At 35.0% G+C, this 19,353-nt stretch overlaps 1 long non-coding RNA gene across 4 annotated transcripts; it reads left to right on the plus strand.

Annotated features, from left to right (window-relative positions):
- Nucleotides 1–1,701: 1,701 nt before the first annotated feature.
- On the plus strand, nucleotides 1,702–14,763 carry LOC107309550. 4 transcript variants are annotated; one of them, XR_001553226.1, is made up of 4 exons: nucleotides 1,702–1,858; nucleotides 10,807–10,935; nucleotides 11,632–11,879; nucleotides 13,392–14,763. It is a non-coding gene; the product is annotated as an uncharacterized LOC107309550 (long non-coding RNA). The 4 variants fall into 4 exon arrangements; XR_004306096.1 differs by having other exon boundaries at nucleotides 13,445–14,763; XR_001553223.2 differs by lacking the exon at nucleotides 13,392–14,763 and having other exon boundaries at nucleotides 11,632–13,372.
- Nucleotides 14,764–19,353: the final 4,590 nt, after the last annotated feature.

Consider the following 19,353-nt stretch of genomic DNA (forward strand, 5'->3'; position numbering starts at 1 on the left):
AACATACCACCTCCACCACTGCTTCATTGTGCTCACATCCAATGTCTGGTCCCTAAAAACATTCAGCGAGTGTCAGTGAATGTCAGTAGGTGCCATTTTTCCCCATGGAGGAATTCACTCACATCATATTACTTCATATGTTCTGTCACATTGCAACAAAATGTAATGGGATATTGGTGCGAAGGTTCAACCTCTACTTCCATTCTACCAACTGCTGCTGCTTATATTGCTGGCCAAAATAACAGAACAGGGGGCATTACTGTTGGAGCAGCCTTCATAAAATATATAATATAGTTAACTCATATTGAAGTCTGAGAGAAGAGCCCCACAACAAGGGAGAGAAAGAAACTGTCACAGAAACTGGGACAGGGGGAGTGAAAAGATAGTTTATGTAAAAGTTGTTAGAAGAATGGGGAGTGCAGACACTGGGTCTGGAATAACAAGGGGGATGAAGGCCATGAAGATAAGGGTGGAACAGCCTGAGGACAGTGAGGTGATTAGATGTCCACAGGGCAAGCTGGAACCAGTTTGGGGGGTGCCCCTCCCGCAGGGTTGAAAGTTTACAGCGAGGAAGACTATGAGCCTTCATGAGGAAGACGATGAGCCTTCATCCCATGACCACTCCCATGACCATTATGCACCTGCAAGGGAGAAGGGACTGCACGCTAGTGGGGTCTCAGTAATGTAATTAATATGTATCCAAATTCCTGCAAACTACTGATTATCACAGTCTCACAGTCTCATGCGGGTTGGAAGGGACCTTAGAGATCATCGAGTCCAACCCCTGGGATTCGAGCCTCCTGTGTAGCAGAGCAGCACTTCTACCACTTGCGCTACAGGGGGGATTCGAACCCGGGCCTCTGGTGTTGCAAAGCGGCATTCCTACCACTGCGCCACCGGAGGATGTATTAGTTCAGCTTATATCTTCAGCATGCTTTCTCCTAACAGCGTCCAAGTGAGGTGGAGCTATCCCCCTTGCACCAGGGTGTATGTGCATAAACATACCTGCTTTATAACTACTTTGTGGTTATGGAGTTTGATTCCACAAGTCAATATAAGTAAATTTTTTATTAAAACAAAAAGAGAGAGAAAGAAACACAGAATGAGTGGGATATGTGACCTTGTTTTTGTGAAACTAATGCATCAGTATCTGGTTTGATGTCAGTGGTTGCAATTCTCAGTGAGTTCTCAAAGTGTTCATCAGAGATTTATGATGAAATTTTACTCTCCTGTGCTTCATCCTTGAAAATAATAGTTCACAATTGTGTGTACTGCCAGAATCTGATGACATGAATAAAGTGTGATTGTGAAGTGAGGAATGTTTTTCTCCAGTAAGGGAGGGCTTATAAAAGTGAAGAGACATGGCCAGACTTTTGAGTTGAATATCTGATCGCAACTTTATACACTCCATTTGGAAATTCCCAAGTAATGTGTTATGTCAACTGAAAACTGGGTTGCAAATATACAAAAAATATAGTAGGTTTTCTGGCAATCTTAAAACCTGTTCTCACATTCCTTTATCAAATCAGAATGTGTGGCTACATGGTTGTGTTGTTGTTTTTTACTATTCACAAGACATTGTTTAGCCCATGAGTCAAAATGCACACAATAATTTGCTGTAATTTGAGTCAGCACTGCACTCTGCTCTCCCTGTACCCTGGCTGTGACTCAAACACTATTAATTGCACACCTACATTTGGCTGTTCCTAAGTGATGGGTGCACTCCTGGGGCAGCACGACAGCAGCAGCAGGAAGCTGGGGCAGTGGCCATGCTGCAATTCCAGCTGTGTCAGGCTGTGTGCAGGCTGCAGGTTGGACATGCATGAATTACACTGAAGTAATGAGCTCGGCTGCTGTGGTAAGTAATATAAGTTTATGGAGAAGATAATTGACCAAGAGATAACTTAGTATGCAGATAGAGTTAACTGCAGCTGGGGCATAACTTGATGTAATTTTCTGTCTTTTCATGCTGCTATTTCTAGCTCCAATACATGAAGAAGCATTTGTAAAGTTACTATTATTGGTTAGAAAAAATAACTCCCATTGGTGGTTCACAGGAGCAGGCAAAAATTACTAAAAAGCAAAGAGGATAATCTGTTTAAATCTATAACACTTAATATAACACCATTTCCCACTGCATGTGTGTTAACAAGCTCTTTGCAGAGGACAAAGGGTCTCTTTCGCAATAGATTTCAAAATTTCTTTTAGTTCAAAGTGAGTGGGAAAATGGAATATTTTAAAGTTATTCACAAAAGAATATTCTCCTTTGAAAATACACTATGTGCTTTAGACACTGGAGTTAAATTCTTTATGACTGCATTCTATTATAACATAATGTAAATTTAAAAATTGAATCAAGGACAGAAGATGTTAATTTCCAAATGCCAACACTGAACAGTGTAACAGAATTGTTTCTAGTCCTTATTGTCAAGGGATGGATAGCTTTTTAATTGAGGTTATGTTAGTGTGAGCTCTTCGAGAATCCAGTTCACTTCTTCAGAATTAGTTTGATTTCAATGGAGAGTTGTTTCTAAAGCATAATGATTCTTCTGCTGTGTCAGATTGCCTATTTATCACTTTCTTTCAGAAAAAAAGAGTCAGCTCTTCTAGGATTATAAGCACAATGTGAAAAGAAGATAGTTTACTTTCACTTTACTTATCCAAGACCCTAATTAATATTCAGTGTTTTTCATATGGTTGGAGAAATGAGTACCAAAGTTGAAAGGAGTTGTAGATGTTTTTCTGCAGTATTCTGATTTATACCCATTGGTCATATCCATGTATTTCTTTTCAGTTAGATTCAGGGCAATATCCACAGCCCTTGTCAGAGCAGCTTTTGTACCTGATGCTTGCTATGGAAGGTGCTAGGATAAGCTACAGTGCTGCATAAATGAGGACCAACTGAGGGAAGTAGGGAGGAGGAGGATAAAGAGAGAGCTGATTTCTCTCTGACACTAAATGAAAGAATATTGCAGTGAGAAGGGTGCTGATGTCTTTTTGCAGGTGATGAGTGATAGGAAACAAGGGAATAGCCTCAGTTTGCTCCAGCGATTGTTGAGATTGAATATTAGGATGATGTTTTTCACAGAGAGAGTAAACAGCCTTTGGAAAGTGCTGCTAAGAGAGGTTCTGGAGTCCCAGTCTTTGGAGGTACTTCAGAGATATGTGGGTGTAGCACAATGAGACGTGAGTTAGATAGGATTCAGTAGGTTAGGTTGATGGTTGGACTTGATGATCTTGATTGTTTTTTCCAGTCTAGATTATTCTATGATTTTATGATCTTAGGACATTCTAGTTTTCTACTGTGAACTTCCTTTGGACCCTTGAGAGAAATTGAGAAGCTTTATTTCTGCTTTGTTTGCTTGTTTGTTTGACTGCAGAAACTTCAGTAATAGCTGAGTCCTGGGGCATTACAATTTTTAAGTGTTTTTAGCATATTGTTCAGGCATGGATGAGCTAGTTTGTATCTAGATCTGTGTTAAGTGCTAAAGCTTTCATTCTTACTTGTAATAAAGAGTGAATTTAAATGTCTGTTTCCAATAGACCTATACTTTCAGTTCTTAGTGGGGACAGAGGTGATCAGAAGAATGCCATTGCATATATTTGGCATCTAAGTACTGTTTCATTACTTTTTATTTTATCCAATGTGTACTTAAAATGTCCATTCAAATGACAGTGTCATGCATTTTAATGAATTTCAAATGCAGCTTTTTCTAACATATTTCATATTCAAGACAGTAGCACTGGGGTTCTGAAGTCTATTTAAATACAATTTCATTCAAGGTGAAACACAGAAAATTGCATTTAAATCTGTTTTAATAGAAAAATATACTAGTTTGAATTTGTATTCAGTTGCAAGGATGTGAAATGTTTATGAAACTTCAGTGAGCTCATGCAGGATTTTGTCAGTGGAAGTATTAATGCCCATGAGAGCAGAAACAGAACATTAATATTCAGACTTGTTCTTTAACTGAGGGTTTTGGAGATGAAAACATGCACTTAACTAAACACTTTAGTGACTATGGATTCTAAAATACGACATCAGCTGAAATCTCTAGCGTTTTTATATTTTGAGTATTTACATTCTGACATCATGTCATTGACAACCACTTCATAAGCTCTTTGCCAAATTTAAAGATTTTTAAAATGTCAAAGGCTCTTTTTATTAGCAATGAAGAAGTTTCAAAAGAAATGAGCTTTACAGATGCAATCAACTCTTTCCAAAATCATTGCTAATTGGAAGAATTTTTCCCTGGTTTATGTCAGAGACATTCTTGTGAGATAAGTTTAAAAAGGGGACTTACAAATCATTCAGACAGTGTCTAATATTTCCTAACTTATGTCTTAAAAAAACTTAGTGGTTAAACTTTGAGAATATAGTAGAATTAATTTTGCTGCTACGACAAGGATAAATAAAATTTGAAGCCAATATTCAAAGAAATATCATAGCTTACAGTCAACAAAGAAAAGAAAATGAAGCTTAACTGATAATGTCAAGCTAGCTCTTGCATTTGATGAGGTTTTGTTTTTGTTTTTGTTTTTTCCTACATAAAATTTGAAGAAAACATGGATAAATTGAAGGGCATATGCACCCTGAAACTTTGTAATTCTGCTTAAAGAAGTGCCACTATTTTTCTTCCTTCTTCATTGTAATTTGAAAAACTATAGCAGTATAAAACTATCTATTAGGAAAAACAGATTACCTACAGTAGATTTCATAGAAAAGCATGCAGGAGGGTCTTGTCTGTCTCCAGAGGAGACTCCACAACATCTCTGGACAACTTGTTCCATTGCTCTGTCACTCTCATAGTAGAGAAGTTGAGAATGGTTGAAAAGCCTAGAGGAGCATGTAAAATTTGTTTTGAACATATATTTTAAATTAACTTTGTGAATGTGTTTCTTCTGCCTTTTCAGTTTTCACAGTTGCAGCTACTTAGTTATCTGGAAAACAAAAATAAATAGTGAACTAATTGTCCTTGATCTAAAAAATTTAGCCAGATATTCTATAAAACATCTAGTACAGAAAACTGGACTTCCTAAAAACTCTCTTACTATTTAAATCACACATTAAGTGTATATTCCTGAAATGAAATGTACTATTTGAAGATAAAATTAATTTTTGTTTTTTATTATGCAGGGATGGAAAAACTGGCTTTTGAACTTGATAAACCAGAGCAAGCTTAACTGTAACATAGGCTTGTGTGTAACAAATTTATGTCTAATGCTTATATTCTTAAATTCTACACACCAATTATAGTGTCCATCTCTCCTGGTTACAACTCAAGGATCCAAAAAGATCTTGTTTGTTTTGGCATCTAAAATTTAATCCAAGTGCTATCTATGACTACGCATATCTTCTACATAAAGTGAGACAAAACCTGAGAGATTTGTTCTGACCATGGGATATGCAACATTTCAGCAATCAGAAATGAATTTCATTCCACAGTATTTCCTAGATGGATGGTTTTATTTGGTAGTGATGGCCCCCTTGCTTGCAGCACAGAGCAAGTAGATCTTTTTACTCAACTTCTATGTTGTTACTGCTAAATGAAATCAGTAAGGTAGAAGAGAACAAAAAAATAATTGTTTTACTGTGATCTTCTTTAATGCACTCTCTATTTATTTGTTTAATAGTAGTAATAATACTAATAAAATAAAGCAATGCAAATTCCATTTTAGAGGTTGACATCACATCTCCTGCACTATCAATCCAGTCTTTTTTCTTCCTCTTTCTTTTTATAATAAGATTAAAATTTCAGTTATAAGATTTTTACACCAAGATAATACACATAATTCAAAATGTGAATTCTCTGTTGAGGTTCTGTCATAAACTAAAAATCATAAATGTAGACCATAATACTTGCAGAAAACTCCATGAATATCTTGTGCAGCTTTCCTGATTGCAGGATGTTAGGTTTTGTTTGTTTGTTTGTTTTCCCCACAACTTGCTGTATGGAGCGATTGTAGATGTATTTCTGTGAGAATTTCAAAGTCTCATGGACATTCCAAGATTGAAATTGTGAATCAGAAGGCTTCCTTTTCCAGTTATGCTACCTTTTACAATTGGTTTCTGAAGATATATATATATCCATATATTTAATGCAAAAATACTGTCTGTTTTACCAGTGTAAGATGAGATCATTTACAAGTGATTTTCTCTTCTGGATAAGCATTTCTCTTTTCAAATAAAGGCAAATATTTCATCTATTCAACAACAGTGGTAATAACAGTCATTATTTTCATTACTGTTACCATATTGTTTTAGAAGTCAGTCTTATTTCTTCCCTCTTAATTCTGTCTTCTCATCTCCTTTGTCAAGGATATAAAAAATCATTGGTTATATTGCAGATAAAGCTCTAGAATACCGTAGGTAGCTGCACTAGTGATTACAAAATTACATGTGAGTTTAATAAAACAGTAGTAAAGGGATCTAATATTTTTACATGAATACAGTAGGGTGCTGATGAATCAAGTCTGTGAAGAATTTTATTTTTTTTTTTCCAATAAATGTTGATAGTCATCATTACCTATTCACCATTTCCTGACATAGACTATTTTCCTGGATTTTCTAAGCAGTCTAATTTAATATATATAGTCACATGCTTGCTGCTGAATCTTATTTTTACTGCTCATTTTAGCTGACTCTTCAACAGATACAGAAGTTACAGGTATTAGGGCTGTTCTGTGTCTCAACATGTAAAGAATTCGTGACATTCATACACCAAATAAGCTGTCAAAATGGGTATGTATCTTTGGCAACACTGGAGCTTGCTGGCTTGCTAAAAGGAGTTGAATTTCTTCTAACATTTTTCCTGTGGTTTTTAATCAGCCTTTACTTGTGTAAAACTCCTGTTGTTAGCTATAATGAGAACATTTGTACAAATGTAAATTCTGTAATATTACTTACTTTATTAGATATAAGTATTCAACTATAACTTTCCAGTACTTTGTCCTTAAAAAATGTAAATCGCAGCATGTTTTTTCTGGTTCTCATGCTGTACCACCTTTAAAAAACATTGAGCTTATGCCTAGTAATCAAAACAAAGCAGAAAGAACAATTATTTTATTTTAGTTTGGTGAATGAATTGAAGAAGTACATGGAACTCAATAGAGATGGAACCAAGTTATTTTTAGTAATATTTTTGACAAGATGAAAAGCTACAACAGTAGCCATTTTTCAGTCAATTTGAAGTTTTTATTCAAGTCGGTATGTTAAATGTGCAAAATCTTTTAGCAGAAGAATAAAAATGAATACAGATTCATTAAGACGTGTTTAAATGCTTAGGTAAAATTGTTTTGATGTTTCCAAATCATTACTTTCTCTTCCAACACCTCTTTTAAAGATATTAATTTTTCTTTCTATCTAGCACTACTTGAAAAATTGTCTCTGATGGTTAATATCTTTTCAAACCTCCACCATAGAACCAGCTTGCCTGGTTCTATCAATGCTTTGAAATACTTAATTCTAATATGAATGAGCTAAGGATAGCCTTGTAGCAGCTTCACCTGGAAATCTACATGAGATTTCCATGTTCTTACATATGCCTGAAAAAATTATGATTATGATTATGATTATTATTATTATTATTATTATTATTATTATTATTATTATTATTATTATTATTATTATTATTATTTGCTAGGTAAGTACACACTAACTAATTAGATTTTCATTGAATGGAAGATAATAGACAAAACTACCATGAATGGAAGTTAGCTACAGTACATAATTCTAAAAATGTCTCTGGAATAATCAAATCCTCTATATAAGGTTGCCTGTAGGAATGCTTAGTGTTAGACAACGGTATTGTAACAACACAGATAGGGTTCTGAACTAAATTACTAATGTTCCTGTAAAATTTCCAGTTTCCTTCAGAAAATTTTCATAAGTGTAAGCATTGGTTCATCTCCAGTGATTGGGAATGCACTGATCTTATTTTTATAGAGACAGAAGGGGAATGTGCTTGGTGCACAGTGGTGTGCCTTGGAGGCGCAGATCATGTGCACTGATAATACTTAGAAGTGACCACTAAAGTTAAACAAAAACAGGCATGAAGTCTGATGGCTTGTTTGCTTTCAATATCTGGCATATTTTGAGAAATCATACTTGTAAACAGGAAATATAAAGTATATTTTATCCTGTATGAGACCATTCTACCCTAATCCTGGAGGCTACTAATTATTTGGTATAACTTAGTGTGATTAGTGGGTCAGTACTTTGAATAATTATTTTTGTCTCCAAAAATTTCTATTAAAAAATATTTGAATTATTCATTTTCTGATTTAAAATCAGAATCCTCAACTCTTTCTTTTCATTTCTCTACATATGTGTTGTCATATGTGTTTATATATATGTGTGCATATATGTGTGCAAGTTTCAGTGTGCTTCAAAAGATTCCTTCCTTCCTCAAAGCTTAGATGTCATACATACTATGAATTCAGTCTGCACACTAATTCTCACCCTCTTTTTTTTTTTTTTTTTTTTTTAAATCTATTTAGCGTTAATTAGTTACTGCCACACACTTATGACATCTACATAGTCTGTTAACTGGGGCACTTACCTACAGAATGAGACACCTAGCTTAAACCAGTAGTGTTGGATTTAGGTTAAGCTCCCCTTTAAATAGGCAAGAGCTTTATGTATGTCTTGCACTGCAACTGAATGCCTCCATCACTGGAGTATTTGAGAAAGGATGAAAAGTGAGCATTTACTCCCTTTTCTCTGTTTCATTTTTTGAAGTGTGGTTTTCCTTTGTTGTTTCAAATACCAGGACTTTTCATTCTCTGTAATAGTCTTCTGGTTCTTATTTGGCAGAAAATACTTGACTCAGATTCAGAGAGAATTTAAGAAATCCTCAAACTGCTTTCCTAGTAAGAGTTTATTCAGTCATTTCTCTTCTTCTCAGTTCTTCCCACTTCTATGGTGTTTTGAGCTATGAGACACTGGTTTGTTATGATTCCAGTGAGAAAGGCACTTAGACTTCGTAAGATATTCTCCATGCTGTTACTGGAGCTAATGTTATAGGAAGAGAATGGCATAGGTACTTTCTCATGCCTTTCAATGCTGGCAGACTATGGAGGTTTACCACTAAAGGTGATTCTGACCCTTGAACAGCATGCTGTGCATATCTCGTCCATAGCAGAGATTCTTCTCCTGTAGTCATTAACGCTATTGTGGGATTTTCTTGCAAATAAATAAATAAATAAATAAATAGATAGATAAATAAATAAATAAATCATTCATCATTTCTACAAAGCAGAAACATTGTTCTCATGAGAACTTCTTGCTGCACCCCCAGAGCTGGTGAAGTACACACACCCTCACAGCTGGGACAGGTCTGCTTCATCAGGTCACACAGCACCAGTCTGGTATTGCTTAGGCTGTGTGAAAAATCTAAACTCCTCCATTTGCCATGGAAGAGTTTTCTGGTCAGGACCAATATCAACCATCAGGCAGCTCAACCATACTGGCTATTAACAGCAGTCTTATTGCCAAGACATCATGGTTACAAGCTGTGAGTGCAGCTGCCCACTGCTGTACAAGAACTATTTTTCATATTAGTGATTGTCTATGATATTTATCTGCTGATTGGCTCCTTTCCTTTTTCTTGGCTGGTGGCTGAAATCAATGAGCAGTCTGAAGTGACATGGGAACCTAAGTGAATTGATCCTGTCTGTTCAGGACAAAGAAAAAATAAATTCTGTCATTGGATTACATTAATTATATTCTATAAAGTAATAAATATTCTGTTTTAGCATTAGGAAAATATTTTTAGATTGTTTCTGTATGAATACTATTCATTAATAGTGTAAATGCAATAGTGAGCAACCTCATCTTTTTCTAGCTATGTAATGCTTTTCAGTATGGCTGCATGCTTTCCCCAGTGTAGGTCTTTACATTCATGTATATCTTTATCTTATGTAGCAATGAATTTGCTTTGAATTACATGAGAAGCATATTCATCCCTTAGGAGAATATCATGTAGATTCTACTGCGGTATGGATAAAGAATTAACATTCATATGTGTATTTGTAAGACTTTTGTCTTCCTTGTAGGTTTTAGAAATTAAGATATCTTTTCAGAAACACTAAAGGAAAAACAACAAAATAAAGATGGGCATAACTGAGCCATAAACTAGATGTAAATCTCACATCAGCAGTGTCATTCTTTGAGGAACATTTTTCAGTAATATTACAATAATTCCAGGAACATGGAGTAGGACCTTCTCTGTTGAAAAATGAGGCAAGAGTCATCTTTAAATGTAATCTTTTCTTGTTTGAATCACTTTTTGGACTTTATCCCAACCCTTGATCACTGAAATGCATTTTTATATGAAGTTACAGTCCCCAGAAGCTCTTCATGTATTTTATATTTTTACTGTAAATCTCCTTGAATTACTTGACACGTGCTCCTGTTTGCCAAAGAAAATGGGCTGCCTTTTGTCTTTATGTGTATTTTCTAATCATCTTGCTAAAAACAGGTTATACTGAGCAATTTGATTGTCATTCAACTATTAGCTTCACAACTCTGCTTCAATATGCATCACCTGAGAAACACATTTGATAAAATTACTGGCCCTTGCCCACTCAAAAAAAGGTAGTTAAATAAAATCTAAGTGAGATCTTGTGAATCCTAATGCAGTGAGGCTGGAATGATTACGATTATCCAGGTATCCTTCCTATAGCCTGTTTTATTTATTTGTTTGTTGGCTTGTTTTCTGTACTATAAAGATTTTGTTGTTTTGTCACCTTCCTATGAATAGATATATATAAAATGCTCTAATAATTTAATACTTTATATTAAAGCATTTATTGGATCACACTGAGCATGACAACAAAGCTGCTTTCTTCCCATCTTGTAAATGATCAGCAGTAGCTAATAAACCTTGTCAACTGAAGCAATCAACTTTCACTCAAACTGAGCTGAAGAACAAGGTACAGTGTATTCAGAGAAAGGCCTTATCTTGATGCATAAAAAAAACTATCAGGAAGTCGCAGTGCTCAAGTCACTTCTGTTTCTCATTTTATATAATTTTTCATTGGAGACTGCACGTGCTCATATACACACACGTCCTGTCTAGACAGAGCAGCTCATTTTGGGGAAACAGGCTTTTAAACACGTAACTGTCAGTGTAATGCTGTAAGGTAAAACCTTGGGTATCCCTGGAGGCTTCTCTTGTGGATGCTTCACTTCTCCAATGGAAGTATTTTGTTTACATCTTCTCAAACCCATCTCTCTATTTTGAAGATTACCAGGCTGACAATATGACATAGTACATTAATTTAAACTTCTGTTTGCTGGAGAAACTATCACTGTACATGCTTATAATGGTAAAAAGGGGGAAAGAAGATAACATTTCTGGATACTTATCCCCAGAAAATGTGATTAATTTTGTTTTGTTTTGTTTTTCTGAAATGAGTTTAGCACTGAGATTACTTTTTAAAATATGATCCTAGGAAAGTGATGAATTATAATTTAGGCATTTATTACTTTGATATAATGCATGGACACAGTTATTAAGAACATTCACAACACAGTAGTTTCAGGAGAATAATAATCAATATTTTTGCCATCAGATTCTGTGGGTGCTGTTAAGATTACAAAACATTTTTTTTCTTTTTCTTTTTCAGATTTGGCACTTATATGTTTCTTGACACCACTGAAGACTGGAATAGAAAGTGTTTTCACATTATTTAAATTCTGACCTTTAAGAGGAGAGAAGGATAAATATACAATATTGTGACTTACTTATTAAACATCATCTGATTGTTCCTAAAAGTGTATGCTCAGAAGATTCAACTGAAGTTTTTTAGTAAAATAACATTAAAAATGCAATTACAGGATTAAGGCAGTTTCTAAGAGTGTGTAGGAATAAAAGGTATAATATAATTAATCTTTCATGACTCTGATGGAAGACTCACTTCCAAAATAATTGCTCAGTGAGTAATTCAGTGCTTAGAATAAACGATGGAAAAGAACATCAGTGCAGTAAGTGAAACAAAGTAATCAAAGGAAAGCATTCCCAAATATTTACACTTGCTGATATGATGTGCTTAATTGACTGTATTTCAGTTCTCCAGATACCAGACAGAGGAAGAAATAACAGAAGAAAAGGTTGTTTTCTTAAGCTCTTGTTACACATCAGGAGGGAAATATTCTTACACTTCGTGTAGTACTTTGTCAGAACAAGATCTATTTGTAAAGTGGGAAATGAATTAAATCCCTGGAAATTCATTCAGAGTGACTGGTGCACTGTTTCTTTGAAATGCTAGGACAAAGAACAAAATGTCATGCTGTAGGTGCTGGCTAGTCTGGGGGATGTGGAAGCTCAAGCTACATTATCACAGAAATGTGAAAACTTGCAGGGAAATATTTTCTTCTGTTACCTTTGTTATAGTCGGTAGGAATTCCCATGTTAAAATTACATTAGTTATTTTCCAAGTTCTCATGTTATTTATGAATATTTTACACCTCGAAACAAAGATAAAATAATAATAAAAATAATTAGAAACAAAACAAAACAAAACAAACAAACAAACAAAAACCACAAAAATTCCAGTAAGATCTAAGATCCAGGTTTCAACGGTGGGTTTTGGGCAGTTAAGGAACACTGGTGTCTTCTACCATGAATAGAGAGCCAGTGCCTTTATACAGTGCCTGGATATCCAGTCCTTGAATGTATTTAAGTGACAGTAGGTACATAAAATTCTGCGGACGTTCCGTATAATGACATTTTCCCATCATCGTTGTTCCAAGAGAAAATAAGTATAAAACCTTGTGTATTGAAGTTTAGTGACAGTAAACGTAACCCTTTCTGGCAACACTACCATACGAAGAACGGAGTACCTGAACGTTAAAAGATGAATGAATGCTCAGTTATTTTGAATACAAGAGTAAAATATGATACTCAGAGGGCAAAAATTTTTGCAGTTGCCCAGATCTTCCGGTTTAAGTAGACAGCTGTTTTAATGGGTAGTTGCTGCTAAATAAAATCACTCTTTCTGAAAGAGAAACAACTAACTCACATTCTATCATCTCTCCATTAGACTTCAGAACATTTAACCAAAGTGCTTGGAATTTGCAGATAATCTGAGCTCTTTCAGATACAAAAGCCTTGCAGTGGGCCCATTGTCAGTGAAATTAGACATTTCAAACTGTTCAATGAGGGTGCTTGCCTAAAGTTACATGGTTTCTGAAGAACAGCAACGTTGACGGAGAGATACAATTTACAATGTAATGGACTCGGGGTGCTTTTAGTTTTTAGCTCCACTCTGTGCTTCCGTGTGAGTTAATGCCTACTTAAATTTGTTTCACATTTGTAAAAGAGGGTAATGGTCTTCCAATTTATTATTATTATTATTAATATCATTAATTTTTTTTTTTCTTTCAGATTTTTCTTCTGAAGACAAGGATAATTGAACTTACCATTGTGTATTTTTGCAGAGCATGAATATAGAAAAACAAAGAATATTGGCTCTCAAGCCTCTGAGCAAATGTGAGAAGACTGAGTAAATATCAGGTGGAAACTCTGTAACCTTTCCATGTGTGTTGTCGTCTCCGGAGGAAACACCACCATCAGCTTCTATACAGCCTTTCTGCATGCTGCTCTGCAAATGCAAGTCAGTTCACACTGCCACTCCTCTTATCAAACCGTAATTAATTAAGAAATACATTAGCTAGCAGGTCATGATTTTTTGTCTTATTTGTGCACACAAGAGTAGTTGTACTGAAAGAACTTAATATACTGTATTAAAACCAGCATCATAATATCAGATTCTCATTCTTTAGGTGATGTCTTTTACTTCATTTACTTTCTCATATTTTATACCTTTGATGACTGTTTACTTGTTATTTAGATGATTTTTTTTTTTTCCCCATCTTTTGTTACTATCTGGTTCTTCTTTCCTTCTCTTCCTCCTTTTCTTTTTTTTCTCAAGTCTTCCCTGAATAAAATGAATGTCTGTTTTTTGGTGTCTCTATTAGATTTATAAGCCTCAGCTTAAATGTCAGATAATCACTTTATCTTCTCTGTAATGATGTTTCTCATCTGGAGCACTTTCACCCACAGCCTGAAATTACTAATCATTAAAAACATCCAGCTTGTTTAAACATTGCATTTATTATCTTTTATGTACAGCAAAAAAATAGACCTAAGAAATTCTAAGCTAGATGATGCAATAGAGAGCAAGAAGCAAAAGAATATTATACTGTGAAAAGAACACACTGCAAGCAATAAAATAAATAAAATGCATTCTTAACTGAAAGTAAAAAACTAGCCTTTTTCATGTCTTGTGTGGAAAAAATATGGTCTTGTGTATTCTAAGAACTACTGCCATTTACTTTCTGTAAATTCAGAAGTTAAGCTAATTCTAGTCAGATTAAAAGTGTTATTTCTAATGAAGTTTCCAAATGCATTAGGTTGCTTGAAATCTTGATAATAAGTTTAGGCTGATATTTAGATGATGAGTTTACCACTGGTAAAGAAAAAGAATATTATATATACTGTGAATTAAGGGAGATCTTGAAACAAACTCTTATTTCTGAACATGGAAAAAAAAAAAATTACTGACAAAGTAGAATGTGTTTGTTAACCCTGTTCCTAATGAGATACATACTTTCTCAGGACAAGATTTCGACTTCCAATTTTCAGCCTACTACTGTGCTGCAAGATTATAGCAGCATTTTTATAGAACCAGTGTTAGACAGCAAGCATTAGAAAATATTGTAAACAACACTCATTATTCATAGAATAGATAATTAATGCCCTGATGTGGAAAAAAAAAAAAAAAAGAAAGAAAAAGAAAAAGAAAAAAGAAAAGAAAAGAAAAGAAAAGTCTTATGTTGCTTTTAAATAATGTTTTAAAATAGTGATAATTAGATAGTGTCAGGCAGGAAGTTTCATGTAAGCTTTTGTACTCTGACCATTAAAGGGAATCACAGATCATGAAAGAATGCAGCTCACTGGTGAATTCTGTTAACTTCTGATTTATTATCAAAGTGCTGCAGGTCAAGAAGGTTACTGAAAGGCAAGCACCAACTTTTCTTTGCAGAGGAGAACTTTCTTAGCCATGCTATTAAAATACTATTTGCATACTTGGAGTTAAAATGCTACTGTATGCTCACTTAAAAAGGAAACCACCTGAAGTAAATCAGGATGAAAAGAAATAGCATTTATATTTATGGGATATTTTATAAAAGTGTATAATGTGTACCATCTAAATCTTGAGAACAGTCCAAATGCACCTGTTTATCTGTTGAGGAACAGAATAATCTAAGACAGTGTTTTTTTCATTAAAGATATATTTTAAATGAACAAGTATGGATTATGAACAGGATTTTCCCCCAATAAATGTTTGTCTTGTGGGACTATTCAAAACACCTCAAAAATCTCTAAAGCAGATACAGAGATTCTCCTTCGGTTTTCTTTCTGTATCAGTAAAGTTGAATTCTGAAGCTAAAAGTAGTATGTTTTTTTGTTTTCTCTAATATTTTCCAGTTTTTCAGCATAGTGATATGGGAGATGAAGGATACAGGAAAATTCTTTCTGTAATCACTTCTCTTTTCTTTACCCATTTCAGAAGATGGTGTCCATAGGCCACATGAGTCCAGCTGTATTCTGTAATCACACCTAATTGACTGTAACAAATTGCAAATCTGGGGTACATTGCCCACAGAGATCTAATGTTGTACAGGGATCTTCTCTGTAGAGGAACATTGGTGTGCTCAGGTGAATTTTCAGCTGCAGTGTCTCTTTATGTTCTTTAGGAGAGTAATATACTCTCATCCTTAAAAGAAAAATGCCACAAAATGCAGAACTATAGCTAGGCAAAAATCCTCCGAAAACAGCAAAAACTTTATGCTGAACTTGTCTTCTCCTTATAAAGAAAATAAAACCGGGTCATTTAGACTAATTTTCAGGAAAACTGGGGCCAGCCCTTATTTTGACACAGGCTGAAAAGTCACTCACTGCTATTGTATCACTTGTCTTGCTGCACTGTTGATTAACAGCATCTCTTGTAACTCACAGTAGAAAATGTTTGCTGCTGCATGTATCTTTCAGCAGAATATGACTAAGGGACAATAGGAGGGAGGCATCTGAGAAGTTATAAAAAGAATGAGAAAACAGAAGGCAGAGAAATGAAAGAAGAAAGAGAATACAAAATTGAAGGTACGCAGTGGGCTGATGGAAAATAAAGGAAACTGCACATGGGTGGGAAATGATTAAATTTTGACACTTTAAAAAAAAAAAAAAAGGTAGTGAATCTGGAAAGAAATCATAATTGAGCCTTTGTTGAATAGGTCATGTATCTTTATGCACGTTTTTTGTTGAGTAACATAAAGGAGAATGACTTAATTTTTGATATGGAGACTCCCTTACCCTGGGCTACTCTCTCCTTTGATTTGTAGGACCTCTGTGCAAAATGCTGACATGTACCCATAAGTGTTTATTTTTCCTCAGTCAGGTTTTTGGGTTTTTTTTGCTGTGATGCAGATTGGTATTCAGGAAAACAGATTTTAAAGACAGTGACTTGCTTTTTATTTTATTATTGTTAGTTAGTTTGTTTGCTCATATTAAGAGCTGAGAAAAAATCACTTTAATATGTTTATAACGCAATCACAGAATTAATTTATTAATTTATTAATTTGCCTTCTTCAGTTTCTTAAGGTTTCCTCAAATCAAAAAAGTAAAAAAATAAAAAAAAAAAAAATTAAAAAAAAAAAACAAAACAACTTTCAGTTTTAAAACAACTGTGTCCTATTTTGACTTTCAACATTCCTAATATGTTTATGCTCTTTTACATCCCATGTTTTGTACTCCCTGAGAAGCTGAGTGAGGAACCCAAATGAAAAGTGATCTAGGAGTATGCCACGGGAACTTCAGACTCAGGGCTGGACAAGGGGCTATAGAAAAAAAATGGGAACGTGGAGTAAAAGCAAGATCAATGGAACCATTCTGTCCTGCCTTGAGGGCCACATGGGATATCAGACTGTGACATCGCATCAGGTGAATTCAAAACATGAAGTGACCTTACTTGCAAAAGCTGACAGAAGGTATGCTTCTTTCAGTCAGCAAGGGACCTACCAGTCTTGTCTACACATCTTCTTTCTTTGCCCTGCCCAGAACTGAAAATGTACCAGATCTTTATATTATATCAGGAAAAGATAACACACCGAGGAACAAATGCTGAAGTCTATTACATAGAGGTATTGCATCCTTAAGTTTTATCATGCTCTGGCTTGAACTATGGCACAAAAATGATTACACTTCTGACAGAATGCGTTTGAAGGCATCTTGGGAATCTACTCATACAGAATACTTAATACAGTGTATGTTGCTATAATAGTTTGTCTGCATTTTGGACCCTAAATTTCCTGTCATCTTTCTCCAACTTTTATTAACACTTGTTTTAATTAAAATATGCGTGCAAAAGGACAGTAATGCCTTCTGAAAATGAATAATCTCTGGTACCCTCAGTTAACTATGTCTCAGAATGGACAATTTGCTGTCAATTTTTCTTTATAGTGCATTTTCCATTATACCTGATACATTGCTTATTACATCACTTCTAGCTCGATGAGGAATTTACAAGGCTTCTAACTTAAGAATACGGCCAGGCCTAGTTACTGCAGAATAGCAATCACTGGCTTGAAACTAAGTATCTGTTAAGCGCTATTGTGAAGCTGTGTTTGAGGCCGATCTCTTTATTAACAGTTCAGTTAATTTAAGTATTACCTAGGAATTCAAAGACAAGCATCCCTTTCTGAGCAGAAGCTTGAGAAACTGAATTAAATGTATTATAAGCCAGTGTTCCTGGATAGCACATACATTAAAAACAAATGAGGAATGATGGAAGTTATTGAGTCTTTTAAATCTGTGATGCTTGAGGTCCTGGTTTTATGAGTTTCAGTGCTAGGATGAGTTTAAATTAAATTATCTTTTTTTTTTTTTTTTTTTTTTTTTGTAGACTTCCCTAGTACTATAGGATTAAAGGCATCTAAGTATTTTGAAAGGAATAAAATATACGATTTTATTTCTCAAATTAATAGAACTCACAAAATTCTTTATTGTATGAAAGCAACAGAATTTGTCACATCCTGTAAAATACACTGTAATTCACCTTCAGGTTTTTTATGTAACAAAACGTAGAGTGATCCTCTCTAAATGAAGACCACCTGAGTACTTTGTCCCGTTTTCGACCTTGATTTCAAATGGCTCTCTCAGATACTTACTATGTGTTTGTTCATACTTTGTTATTCAGATCATTTCAATTTTGTGACCGTAGTCCTCTTTATACTCAAATTCCGTTTTGGCTGTTAGATAATTGTGCACTGCGTTTGTCTATCACTCGCGTGCCATGAATTTTCAAGTATTCGTTCTAGTTCTATAAGAAAAATAGGGCCAGTTTCTTAGGCCCAGATCTTTGTGCATATTTAGGCACCAGTCCCTTGAGTTAAGACCACAGCTACCTTTGAGCAAGTGAGAAATCCCTCTGGAAATGCAAACCTTTGTTTAAATTTCCTACATGTCCAAGTGAGTTGCATTCTTAGCTGTATTTGAAGAATGACTTGTAAACTTAAAAGCTTTCCATGTTAATAACACAGTCTTCCCCACTACAGCTCAGGATGTACTCAGCAGTTCACTGTGGGATATCAGGTCTTCTAAAATCTTCTTCACTTTTTCTGTTTCAATACTGTCATTCGAGTACGTTAGATTACCTAGCCCGTACATGGCGGAAGCCACCCCGCTAGGGCCACCCGGCCAACCCCCACCCCCCTCGCCCCCGGGCCAAGAAAGGATGGGGAAAAAGGGGAGAGATAGAAAATCATGCGCAATTCTAAGGAGGACAGAAAGGCGTGTATTTGTTACCTAAATATGGTATCGAAATAACAGAGATAACAATATATATAGAGAATGAGGCTAACAAATCGATAACAAGAGAAGAGAGAGAGAGTCTCCCGAGAAAACCGAGAAGGCCCTACTGAGTGAACTAAGGGCGACACCGCTGGAACGCTCCCACTCTCGAGATAGTTGACGAGAGAAGAAGGCACTCCACCCTGGGAACGAGATAATATAGGTCCTGTTATCCCGATTGACTATCCTTACCGCCTGTTTGTTCTATGTATACGCAGTCTTCTCGTGGACTTCACATTCAATAGAAGTATCCATACTTTACATGATGTTACGATGTGGAATACTGATAGCAAAATTACAAAATTACAAAACCATGACACATACAAACCTGGAAATGAAGTTCTTTCATGTTTAGTTTTTCAGAATTAGATCTTAATTCTCTGTTCTTCCCTTAAAGAAGGGAAAATGATATTCAATTAGTGAAGGAAAAATACAGTGA

The sequence above is a fragment of the Coturnix japonica genome, chromosome 2, assembly GCF_001577835.2.
Source record: "Coturnix japonica isolate 7356 chromosome 2, Coturnix japonica 2.1, whole genome shotgun sequence".
Lineage (NCBI taxonomy): Eukaryota > Metazoa > Chordata > Aves > Galliformes > Phasianidae > Coturnix > Coturnix japonica.